Source organism: Diorhabda carinulata, chromosome 3 (assembly GCF_026250575.1).
Source record: "Diorhabda carinulata isolate Delta chromosome 3, icDioCari1.1, whole genome shotgun sequence".
NCBI lineage: Eukaryota > Metazoa > Arthropoda > Insecta > Coleoptera > Chrysomelidae > Diorhabda > Diorhabda carinulata.
This window is the reverse complement of record NC_079462.1, coordinates 31845219-31859656: the sequence shown is the minus strand read 5'-3', so window position 1 is coordinate 31859656 and position 14438 is coordinate 31845219.

The window sequence follows — 14438 nt, the reverse complement described above, 5'->3', positions numbered from 1 at the left end:
GGATATCCAGAACAGAGTATCTACGGAATGAAGATATACGAGGAAGAACAGGTCGAGTATACACGCCTTCAGAGAGAATACAAACTAAGCAACTGCTCTGGTACGGATATGTGATGAGGATGGGGCAGAACAAGTGGCCGAAGAAAGCATTGATGTATCAATCACAGAATAGAAGGACCTGGAAGGAAAGAATTGAGTCGAAACGTCACTTTTTTATCAATCTTTCAAGAATTATTATATATCAAAAGGTCTAAATAAAGTAACGAAATATATAGGAAGGAAACACCAAAGTGGACTAACTTTATATGAATACTCATGTATTCATCGTCTAGAAAATAATTAATTGATATTTCCAGTGATTTTTTATATTAATAATGCTTGTAACTCATAGAATTCGAAATAGAAATATTGATTAATTATTATTTCTATCAATGTCAATTTGAATATTCAATTTTGAATTCTATGAGTTTAGAACATTTTTACAAGCACTATTAATATCAATATCACCGGAAATCTTAATTAATTATTTCCCTGACGATGAATATATAAGTAATCGAAAGCTCGGAAAATATATTAAAGTTAGTCCACTTTGGTTTTTCATTACCATGTTCCCAATAAGAAACCGCTTATGTATATATAGAAAGTTTTCTCCCAACTTCCACCCTATAAATTATCTAAAATTTCGTGTATATTATTAAACAAAGTAACAAAAACAAAGTAACATCACCATATAAGATAATTTTAATTTGAATATTTTTTTGGTTTCAGCAACATTTCTCGAATAGCTACCTACTATGTAAAGCTGATGAATATTCAATAAAGGTGCGTGTTTAAAACGGCAAACAATGCGTTTAATGTTATTACCCTTATATGCAGCTGGTACCAAATTGTATCTTATCCGCCAACAATTTAGATGAACCAGATATGCAACAATTAGAATTCATGAAATGTAACAGCCCACTTAAAACAATGGGTGTGGGTCAGTAAATATTAGTAGTACCACACACAGGCGACGGTCTATTTTTCATCTAACGGTAAAATACGTTTAATTATGCCCACAAAAGAATATTCGAAAGCTTCTTAACGAGAAACATCCATTCATTAACTATAAGTACTCTGCAGGTACCATCATTATATGGGTTCCATAAACTACGTTATGTCCTTGTATTCTCGGAAGGCGTATAAAACTTAATTGTCAGGAATACAAATAAAGTAGGTATGAGCTATTTGCCTAACTATAAATTTCAAATTAACATAATTGTTGTATTATTTGTCGAGGTTATAAAACTCGGAGTAACAACCTCAAATATTAAGTCAATTTAATCATTAAACAAATATATGCTGGTCTATTAGTACTTATAAGAACTTTGCACCATTAACATTAAAATTATTTAGCATATTATTTGTACTATCAATAACATTATTAGTATCTTCTGCTTTTTTAACCAAATTTACAAATCACGCATCTGCTTTCCATTAACTTCTATAACATATACAAAGTAGTGCCCGAATTCAAAAGAAAATCGTTCTGTTACCTCTGGAATGGTCGCTTCTTCACTTCTTGAATGCAAGACGCCCATCTCTAAAGTAAGGCCACTCGTTATATTCCTGACTCATCTGCATTTCACTGTAGTTACTTTCTCGACTATTTTATTCTTAATATTTTTTTCCATACATTATGTTCTCCTTCATCTTTTGCGTGGTTCATATCTTCTTGGAACTTTTATTGGAGAAGCCATATATCTCCACTAGATGAAAACATACCTTTTGTACTTAAGAATGAATACAAAAGCCAATGTGCTTACAGACTTTTCGGTTAGTTCACTATCCACTGATATCATTAGTTTGTTTACGACAAACACCATCATTTTATGGTTAGTCTCATTTCTGACGCAATATTAACTTAGCCCTTCAAGCGTGTCGGCTAGTTCTTTGAAGTCTTATCTTCAATTTCGAATGCTTTCTGGTAGTCCACAAATGTAAAGTGGAGAGCAATTGGTATAATAATGGTCAAGCTTAGTTTGCGTGACTCTAGTTTTCAACTGGGATAACCTCTTCAGAACAATTTTGAAATGATCGGATTAAGGATGCTTCTCTCTTTAAGACTTCAATATACAAGATACAACAAGATGATGGCTTCCAACCATCGTATCGTCTGGAGTGATTTCGGTCGAATCTTTTCCATGCTGCAAAGTTCCATTGTCAGTTTCCATAGAAAGGATTATCCTCTGTTTGAATATCTTCGTAGGCATTTTCTTCATTTTATTTTCCCATGTCGCTACGTACGGTCTTTTTAGCCCAACACGGCTACCGAATAGTCAGAAATACGGTTAAAAGTCTGTAGCAAAAAATCTGTAGCTTCCATTCTTTTTCAGATTCTAGCATCACAAAGCTATTAATTTTAGACTTATAATGAGTGGTGTATCTCTCTGGGCTTTTTTTTTCGATTGAAATGATTAAACCATCCTGGAACCTCCTCCAAAAGCCTCCTTTTTTATGTAACACTGCGCGAATCTGCCTTCAGGTCTTCTGTGGACTCGTCCTCTTCTATCGCTACCATGCAGGCACACTCTGCATTTGTCTAAGAAGAAAACGTAACCCCTTGTTCGTTAGTCGTGTTCTCTGGTAAATAGTGGTCGGACAGTTCGATGGGCTAAGTTAATTTGGTGCTAGTATCCAGTCTTTTTGGCTCCAGTTGATCAAATCCATTCCACGTGTTTCTCTCTTGTACTTACCAGACTTATCAGTCTCTGGTTAATGATGATAAACTTTGGAAACGACAGACTGACTGATGTTCAGCGTATTGGTTAGTTCTGGCTGACTCTGGGGTTGTCGCTTGAGAAACTTTATCACTAGTATCCATTTTCAGGTAGAGTTATTTTTTTTTGTTAACGGAGATGTGTACTGGTTTACATTTGATTGCTAATTGATAGTGATGGGCAAAGTATTCTAAAAATAGAAGCAAGTAGTTTTATATTTACTACTTTAAAGTAATTAGTTATGATAGAAACAGAGACAGAAAACAAAATGATAGTTATCAAAAGATTAATGTATATTTTTAAATCTTCAAAACTTTGAAAACTGTTGAACCGACAAATCAAAATGAACATTTGAAAATAAACTAAATTTTAAGAACAAAATCCACGTAATCAATAGTAGGTAAATCCCATTCCCAATGCTATAATAAAATAGTGGACAAGAATAAATTTGATATAAAGCTTAAATGATTCTGAGCTCGACATATTTCTAGACGAATGATAACTGGAATTGCGACAAATACAAGATGCTCTCAGAGACAAAAGCAAACCTCCAAATAATCTGAAGATATTTAGAGGAAAATGGATCTAAAAGGCACGGGACCAAAAGGGTATAAAAATGTTTAAGTGAGGCGTACGTCTAATTAACGAAATACAAAAAATAACATATCGGAGAGATCTTTTGGAAATTTTTTATAGTCTTAGATACAAGGGGCGCCTATGTATCGCGAATTAAACTTTTTTTTACCGCCCTTCTGTATAAAACGACACATAAAAATACTTTTTATGGATACAACTTCAGAATTATATATAATAAAAGACGATGTAAATACAGACATATAACAGAAATTAAAGCTATAAAAATTCTCATACAACGCATCGTTCGAGCTACAATCTTACGTATATAAATTTTTATTTTTAGTTATAACATATTTATTAGTAACAGTAAATTTCCGCTAGCTAAAAGGGACAAATAGAAATAATTTATTGAATAATTATAATGAATAATTTGGAAATAATGAAAAATGCAAATTATATTGTCTTTATATAAATTTTTTCAAATTATCTTTTATGCTGACTTGTGTCGATTGCGAAGTTACTTCAAATCATGAACTGAATTATTTTAATACAGCAATCTTTAGACACAAATATCCTCCATAATCACTAATTCCTTTTCGTCTATTCAGTCAATCAAAACAATTTCTACTGACCAACCAATAGTTCAAAACTCTCTTTGCTCGTGAACATTCTTTCTCATCTGGCTGGGAACGCGACTGTAAATCTCAACGCCGAAGAAGCCTACAAATGATCTCAAGCAAAAAAAAAAAACAGTACGAAAAAACTACATATTATCCATCCAAATACCGCTCACCTCTCTAAATTTTTTGAATAGACAAGAAGCTATGATAATAAGAAGTAAATTAGTTAGAAGTTATGTAAATTTTCAGACAGTAGCTATTCGATCCATAGACTAATCTTGAGGAAACACTAAAATGCTCTAATTACATCAAAAATGTTTTACAGCTCCTCCAAGCTACCATCTTATACCACAAAATAAAAAATATAACTATGTATGGTGGCGGTTTTGAAAACGATTCTTGTGTTTTTTGAAGCACGTTAAATTGATATGAGAAACAGTTATTTTTCAGAATGTTTTATTATTTTTCTAAAAGTGAAGTTTGGGTTTAGTGTAACATTTAAATGAATCATAATTCATTCTGAGGTCCTGTTGAATTTGAATTGAAAATAAGTTGATTAAGTGTTTAGATATGTTAACTACGCCCCTGTAGAGACAGACGAGTAGAACTTATCAGAATTATAACCAATAATAATAACCGTTTGATAGAAAACTTTAGTTCATTATCCTGTTTTACTGTATTATATTGTATGTAATCCTGTATCATCTATATAATAAAACTATGCGCTGAAACTTTTGTCGTTTTACTAGTAAAAGTTTACAATCCTTCATAATAGTAATATCGTATCGGAAAATCCGCTTAAAGTTATTCTGAATGCTTTTAGTATTAAATGTATAACTGAAAATATATTTCAGAAGCTTTCAACTTTCTTTAGTTCAGTATTCTTCAAAGTTTGCCAACCCCTAACGCGATAAATTTGAAAATAAAAATGCTGGAGTGGAATTCGAATATTTTTCTTTCAATTTTTTTCCAAATGTTTCGTATTTCTCCAAACACAAAACATTTGATTATAACAAACATTATAGATTTTTGATACCTTAAAACATATTTGAAAATTGATTTATATTCATTAGTTCTGTAGTTCGATGCGAGGATTTTTATTTTTAATAAAAACAAACCACCTGAAGAGCTTCGAAAAGAAGCAAAAACTCCAGAAAACAAAGCAATTATACAGGATATGATGTCTTGGGTTGCAGAAAGATCTATGCAAAATAAATGTCGCAGTAACACAAATATTCGTACCTATACGGCTTTCTCAAGACTAATAGGAACATGTAAAAAAAGATTAAAAAAGGGCATATACAATTGTGGATAAAACTACAATAATCCTGAGTCAAATCAAATGGCTAAGGACTGGTATGAATCTCCCAATCTGTCTCTAAAATGAGTTACGTTAGTTATTGAAATATTTTATCCATATTTCTATCGTGCGATTCCTCACCTCCTGTGTCAAATATCTTTGCTTTTCTCAGATATATTGACCTTTGTTCCAAAGCAAGAAGTTTCAGCGAAATAACTTCCGCAACCATAATTATAACCGGTGTATGATAAGGTAAAGCGACTGTGCTAGTCTTTTCTGATACTTTTATATTCTCAAAGCTTCGATCCATACCTCCGTGCCGTAGTATTGAATAGACTGTACTCCTCGGCAACCATGTCCTACAGTCTTATCATACTAGCGGTTTGCGAGCGCACAACGAATGCGTCGCGAACACGCCGCGCCTGCGTCGCGGACGCGTAGCAGAAATGTCACGTTTTTGTCGCGTCTTTGTAACGCACAATATACTTATTAACAAAATGGATTCCGCAGAGGAAACACTACTGTTGGCTTTGTTAGTTTGAAGACGCCGGAGACGATAATCATTTGGTGAAGGATTAATTGGCTGCAATGAATTATTCCGAGGTATTCTGGACAAGAGTAAAATATCCTAGATAGTTTGGAGCATAAGCTTGTATTTGTTAAAATCTCCCATGATCTCCATTTTTGCATCCATTTATAGTCTGAATGAATTGATTTTAAATCTTCAACCAGAGACAACGCAAAGTTGTATTCGGATTCACTATGACCACTTCTTCTTTATTCATCCTCTTGTCCATTCTCTGCATTAACTTTGTAGTCATTTTATCCTCAGCATCATAACATTTTTTCTTTCTTTTCTCTGTTGCATAATCACAAACATCCACGCTGCTATTCGCACCGATCTTGTTGCGCGTCGGCACGAATGCGTTTTGAAGACGCTCGCAATCCTATTTTACCTTTATTAATAATGCTATTAATTATAATAATCATGTTGACAAAAATTGATAATATTGTGTTATTTTCCCTGATAGTTGTAGATAAAATATAGTGTTATATTCGCGGGTGACGGCTATTACTCGCTCATTGAATAATATACTATTTTGTGCCTAAATCATGGTGGTATTCATAATTTTTCCATCATCTTTGATTATGTTTGAAAATCTTCCAAATATGTAACAATTGCTTTGTTTTTTCATTGTATATATTATTTTTCTCTACTGTTTATATTTGGAGTTTGATTAAAAGGTTGTTCAGAATACTATTGAATTACTAAGAAACAATTGTTAAACATACAAAATAGCATATCACATATATCAATAATCGACTAGAAAACGAGATTCAATCACGTTCTATTGAGTCTTTTGTTTTCATTGGTTCTATATTAAATCATACATAGCAATACAATCTAAATATTTATTAGTTTTATTGTTGTTTAACAAAAACCTAATCTAAAATTATAATTTATTTTGTTATTTTTCCTCTAGGCTTTGTTTATACATAGGGTGTTTCTAAATTAATTTGAAAGAGTCCAAGGTGTGGATAAATTTCGATTAGCTTGTCTATAAATGCGTATGATTTGTTACTAAGAAATAAATCAACTTCAAAATGAAACTTCATCATTTAGTTAACTGAATATAATGAAAAACATCTCAAAATGTTAATGACGTCCAGTCCAGTCTGGTCTTGCTGCTATTTTACATGCACAAGCTAAGATTCGATGTCAATTCTTGATCTAGAAGAATTAGGAAAATCTAGTTCGAATTGATTCACATTTCACGATATTTCGCTTTCATACAGAAGTAAATCAAATAAATTACAACAATAACTTTGGTGAAGTTAACCGAACCCCTGATCAAAAGCTCAATATGCAATAGTTATTCATGTTATATGTCTGGGAAGTGATTTAGTACGGTACGAGATAGATATTTAAGGACGAGGCGACGAGAGAGCCGAGTCAATATAACAATAATAATACTAGAGGTCTGTCATTTAATACCTTTCAAAATTTGAACAAGTTTTTGGTTATATAGCAGCGTTGTAATTTAAGAAGTTGATTTCGTGACTCAACCAACATTTTATTTGAGGAATAAAAGATTATTCTTAATACATACTGCAGAAACTCTTCAAAATCAATTTCGATGATAAAAAATGTTTCGTTTTGGTTGTGCAAGCACAAAAAGTATCGATTGTTCTTATCTAGTCTTCTAGAAGTCTTCTAGTCTTGTCTAGAACGTAGAGAAGTACACAGATTCGTAGTCAACAGACGTAGAGCAAGATCAACAACGCCCACAATTACGAGCATTTACAACAGATTAATTTCAGTATGAGTCTGATATTGAATATTATGCTCATTCCAAAGTGGTCATACGTACTTTGGACAAGAAACGCCCGCATTGTTGTGAGCTGAAATTTGAAATTTACGAATGAATCGTTCAGAATCATCAGAATCACCCCTCGAAGCATTTCTCGACTTATCTATCGGTTCATTCCTCTTTCAATTATGATTATATCCCCGCACATTTACAGTGATAGTTATTTTTTCACTTTTCCTGAATATTACATAAAAAAATATTTCGTAGAAATATGTATATGACAAAACAACGCTTGACGGTCAGGTAGTATAATATACAGGGTGTTTCAAAACGTTCGCATGCGAATTATATTAATGCATTAAGCGAAAGAAATGGATTAAAAATCACCAAACAATCACATGTCTATAACACATATATTAATCGCAAATTAACAAGTTCCTCCTTATCGAGCTATCGAGAGAGCCATAAAAGTATTTAGCTGCTGCCGCATTTTTGAATTTACTTTTGTTTCTACTACGTACTCGAAGGTTTTCCGAAGCATATTATTATCCATCGTTGAATTTTTTGGCGTTTTTAGAGGGTAAAATGCTTCTTATTTATTTTAATTGCGATCGATTATAATACAGTACACTGTAAAAACAATGCGTTATAGACATGTGATTGTTTGGTGATTTTTAAATCGATTTTTTTCGCTTAACGCAGCGATATAACTCGCGTGCGACAGTTTTGAAACACTCTGTATAGTTATTTTCACAAATCCAATTACGTGATAAATTCAAAGAAATGTTTAACATTGTTCAACTGTGATTAGAATGAATTTTTGGGCAATTTTGAAACCTTTGATCCCTCACAAAACATCGGTAGCCAAATAGTAGTCTAAATAGTGGGGTGAATAGTCGCAGAAGAAGATCGAAGTGGGTCATAGAAACATTCAAAGGAAAATTTAACCCTTAAACTTTTTTTTCTTCAAGTAAGATGTCAGAGAAAAATTTTTTTTTCGATTTTTGACCCATATGTTCCTATAAAGTATCATATGATACCTTACCGGTTTAGGGGGCACTGAGATTTGTAGTTATATAGCTAAAAATTTCTAGAATTTAGCTGAAATCACATCTTGTTTCCTTTTTTACGTTTAGATAGTGTTTTTAATTTTTTTTTCTTCAAATTACCATACAAAGATGACATTTGCTCTTTGTCGGCTCGAAATAAATATGAATATTTTTTGCCCAAGCCATTAAATTCATATCAGTTAGATGATAGCAATAAATTAAGACAACAACGCATCTTAGCTCAAAATAATTTTATTAATAATAATAATTTATGTATATAATAATACACAAAATAATATAATAAATATCAATAAACAATTTAGTTATCAAAAGCGTATTAATTTTGTTTAAAACAAGTCATTTTAACTTTTACCGTAAACGGGCAAAGTATCAAATATAATACGTTCACAAAATGCATTTTCCAAAACAAAAAATCAATTATCACGATTTTTCATTTCCATAATTGCATTCAATACAGTATTATGAAGCTAAGACAATTTACTTAATTCCAAAAAACACTATATTGTTTGTACAAAAACAAAAAACGATTTACCTTTTTAGGATGAGACGCCATTTCACTGATAAGATGTAAACTAGTGAAGGTTTTCGTTGAGAAATGTTGTTATAACTTTCGTTGGACGTAAAACAGTATGACCAACACATTCCCTTGCCCTGAGAAAAGGAACCAGGTCCAAAGGTTTACCGTTTAAATAAATTATTGATCAGATGGTTTAAAGTGTTTAAAGTGACACATATGCAAAATTCCATTAATTATTGAAGTGCCCTCGTAAATTTAGGTCGAATGAAACGTTGGAAATCAAACGAATTGCGTAATTCATACATTTCTAAATTTGAAATGTAAACGAAACAGCGGGCACCGACTGCTAGTTTAAATAATTGCCTATTATTCTTTTTTCATTCAAAGTCTACAAAATATGCATCATTCATTTGGCTTTGTTGGTGTAAGCCTTGTTAAGATGCATATGATGCCATTCATGTTCATAAATAAAAGTATTTTCGATTTAAGTTGAATTCATTATATGTCGAGTCATGTGGATATTTTGAAAAAAGGCCTTGTTGAACCTTATACACGCCGTCATTATTATTATAGGGATGTTATTTGTTCCGTTTTGTCCACACAAACACAAATGAAATACTCATACATAATTATTTACTAAGATATATTATTCAACGCTTTTTTTATTGGAACATTATTTATAATGAATGAACGATAGGATGTAGGTTGATATTTACTTTTCAGTCGACAATTTCAACTAAATTTTAAACCGCAATAACCAATAACCGAATGTTATATTTTTCCGCTTTTCTGTTATCATTCGAGGAACTGTGGACAGCGAGGATTTGATAGATTAACTTCATTTCTACAGAAATATTTTTCAATTTGATAATAACGGAAATTAATAGACCGACTAAATGATATTACATCTCCGGAAGGATGTTTGTGGAAGATAAAAATTGTGATAAAGATAAGGTGATACTTAAAAGCAAACGAAATTTATTTGAAATAAATATATTGTCGGGAAATATTATTGCAAAAAAATATTATTCTCTACAAAGGCTTAAATTTTTTTCTTTAAGAATATATAGAGGAAAAAGTATTTGGATTTGGAAGATCAATCTACTACCACCTATTCATCTGCATAGACATACAGCATCTAAAAAATCCCAAACAAGTTTTGCAAAATCCACTACATCTTATTAAAAACAGATGTCTTCATTCAGGGAAGGGTTAGGTAACAATTTTAGACATTTAATTGCAGAAACTACTAACTAACTTAGTATTCAAACTATCAAACTTATTTCAAATCAGAAACTGCTGTATTAAGTACGAAGAAAACATAAAATCGCAGCTAATACAGCCACAGCAAGTTAGACAGCGTTTGAAGTAGCAAGAAATCATAAACAAATCTTTAAAAACAGAAAGAAAAACAATTAGTCAAGCTATAAAAGGAGAAGAACAAATATCATCAAGAAGTAGCCAGTCCCCAGTCACTCAAAAGCTAACGAATTTGATTGAAAAAACATACTGGAATACAATACAAAGAAGAGAGGAATTAGAAGAATTCCCAATCACACAACAAACAGATATATCTAAAATCAATCGTGATAAACACATAAAAACGTATAAGAAGTAGAAAGTTAAACAAAATCAAAAATATTAGTAAACACAATGGAGGTACAATATGGAAACACAGCTAAATTATTTATGTACAAGTTAATTTTAAAACCCACCAGGACATACCAGATCAACCAATGCTCCACCCATCCAAAATAATTTTTGCTATTGTGAAGGCTTCATACTATATTCGAAACGCAAGTCTTCATATGGACCTCAACATTTAAGGCAGAAATCAAAAGATATCTTAAGATACACAATGATATTACCATCGAGATGCTTCATTTATTCGATTTACAGGAACTAAAGAGGAGACTGAAGAGGACGAAACCTTTCGATCTGGTGTAAATAATAAGTGATAAAACTAGAGCCCAATGATAAGTGAGCTTCATTTAGGTTAATAAAGTATATTCTTTATTAAAGTTATAAATTAAAATTCTTGATAGTTGTTTAGACATAATTATTTTTTTATTAAGTGGGCGAGAATATGCCACATACAGTTGTTCAATGGCCACTTTAAAATGAGCGTAATATTCAACATCAGGCTCATACTGGAATGCTAGTCGAAGGAATAAATCCGATGTTATTGCTCGAGGAACTTGTTGGCGTTGTTGGTCAATTCCTTCACATCTGTTTACTATGAATCTGCGCGTTTCTCTTCGTTCTAATTATTGTCTCTGTTGATTTCGTTCATTTCGTGCCTTTTGTGATTGTGATTGACATAACTGCGCCGTACTCACAAGCACACCTGCTTTGTTTTATTTGCCTGATGTTCGTGCTCTTATATGCATGAGATTTGATTGTTCGACGATTCAAATTGGTCCCTTTAGGTCTTGCTGGCATTGCTGACTGTCCATGTATAAATAAATCAAGTTAAAAAACTTATTTGTGCAAAACAATGACTCAATATTGTATTTATTTGACTCACCTTTCACAATAATTAAACAAGTATATTTATTAAACACGCGCAAGTTTTTGTTTTGATTTAAAACTATTTTCAAAAAATGTACAATGTACAATATGTACAAGTACGATAATGACCGTTGTTAACGGGAGCTCACAACACGTGTTTATTTACATGAGAGTAAAAACTGACTTCTCAGTTATTAATAAATAATTATTGCACTTGAACTTGATAAATTTACGATGAGTTGAATTATCATGAGAGTTACACAGAAAAATCAAAATCATACGTATATTAGTCACTGCTGCGATCAATACAAAAAGGAAACAAAAACAAAAACAAACAAAAAATATAAAAAAAAGGGTGGACTACCTTTAGCATTTAGGGGGATGAAAAAGAGATATCGTTTGATTCTCAGACCTATCCGATATGCACTCAAAATTTCATGTGAATCGGTGAAGCCGAGTTCAATTACAAACACCGTGACACGACAATTTTATATATTAGATTCAGATTTAGAAGAAATTGCTAGTTGGAATATAATTTATAAAAATGTATTAAAGCTCTATACAAGTTTGCACGGGATTAAACCACTTTCAAAAGCACTCTTTCTAGTCACAAGATGATATGCTTATTAAAGACATCAACCGTTGTCAAATCAGTTTATCAATTAGCATCGGAGATGTATGGGGGTTTTTTCTATGTTCAAATACTCACTTATTTCATGAGATAATAAAAAGTTCTCTATCGAGCTGAATTGGGCTTCTCTTGATTTTCGACGAGAAGCTTTTATTGACTTTTCTTCATATAGAAAAACCCAAACCGCCTCTAGCTCATATACAAAAATTCACAACTCGTCACCTATGTCGATGTTGTATAGTCTTCAGATTCACCTCGACCGTTATTTTTATATCATTTTATCGCACTAACCCACACAAATATGTATAAGTATGTCGAATTTAACATTTAAATTTGTTTCATGTGTATTAAGAAGATTTTGGTATGTAGTACTTCCAATGTATTTTAGTTTTGTAGAATATAGTTAGATTTAATCGTTAATCGTATCCACACTTTCTTTTCTTGTCCTGAAAATATGCTCGTAAATGCTACTTGATCTAGCACTTGTATATGATTCTTCTGTTTGGCTCAATCTATACAAATATTTCGACAATACATAGCTTATTCATGATTTTAAGCAGTACCTGTAAAAATAATATTTTCATATTTCTTTTGTATTTTAGAAGATCCCCTATTTTTCTAGTTGTATTTAATGTTTGTTTATACTTTTCTTCCAGTCCAAAAATTTCTGTTGCTTATTTTTTGCTACTTTTTCACTTCTGGTTTTGTCTACTTCAATTTTTTCTTTTTTCTGCGATATTTTGTTCTGCTTTAGTTCGTATGTATTTTCATGAATAATTTTCTTTCCCTTAATTAATCGTCGTCTTTCATTATTCTACAATCTGTTCTATGATATCTGATATGCTTATTATTTATGTTAATTTGCGTTATTTGCTCTAATTCCAAATTGGTTTTGTCCTCATCTACTTTTCTTGTTTTATTCTTAGTTTTCTTTTCTCTTTCTTATTTTCTACAAACTGCAGCTACCAATCTATCAGATTCTTTTGTACATAATTTCCTTCAAGTTTTATGTATATACTAGTTGGTCTGTCAAGCTCTTTTGCATTCCTCTCCTTCACCTTCACTTCAGTTTATACTTTGCTCCCATTTTATATTGCCTATCATTAAATCATTTCTTTTAAAAATTCTATAATTTCAACTCCATTTTTATTAATTATATCTTCTGGTGCAATCCATTCCTCTATCTCCCTCTCGTCCTAGTGACATTCTAGTGTTACATTATGATTCAAAGTTAATTTTCTTAATACATTCATCGAGTATTTTTCATAAATTTGATTAAATTTGATTAAATTCTATAACTTCCTCCCTTGGTGCTCCTTCTAAATGACTATAAATTTGAATAATTTTACTTTCTATTTTGATCATTACAGTTCATGAAATCACTGCTCGAAAGTTTATCAAATTAGTGTTTTTTGTTCATTTTATACTATGTTTCTCCAGCTTTCTTTCAATTTGCTTTTTCTTTTTCTGGATAAAAGAATGTTTGCTTATTGTTATTTCCTTTTTCTTTGTTTCACTTACTCAATATTTACACTTTATTGTCCTTTATTCTTATAACTATTTCTATATCCTTATTATTTTCATCTATTATTTGTTTAAAATTAAAATTAAAAGATTTAAGTAAGATAAAATTTAAGTTTTAAGAGAAAAAGACGAAAACAACGATATTTTTAACACTGTATAACATTAATTTAGAAATATCTACCCGGTTGCCAAATAGTTAAAACAATAAAATGATTTTAAAGTGATACGAAAAAACAAAAAAAAAGCAAGCGGGTTCTAAATCAAGTAAGATAGTAGAGATACCGCCAATATTATTACCGTTAAAGAATGTGGGTTTTTGAGTAAAAGAATGTCTCGCTTAGATAAGTATTTAAATACGCCCATCTGATACAGCGAGTAGAAGCGATATATCAACTTCCACGAACAAATCAGACAGTTTTTTCTTCAAGTTGTATGTTTATTTAGTATGCTTTCCTTGAAGCATTTTATAAAAACGCATTCTCCGTTCCGATTTAATTGTTTTTAGTAACCATGAAACGAAACTGCTCCGGATGTACTTCTACGACTCTATAAATGTATCCGATAGACGTCAGCCTTCTCATCACAATCAACCATAAGCCATCAATTATATTTTAGTAC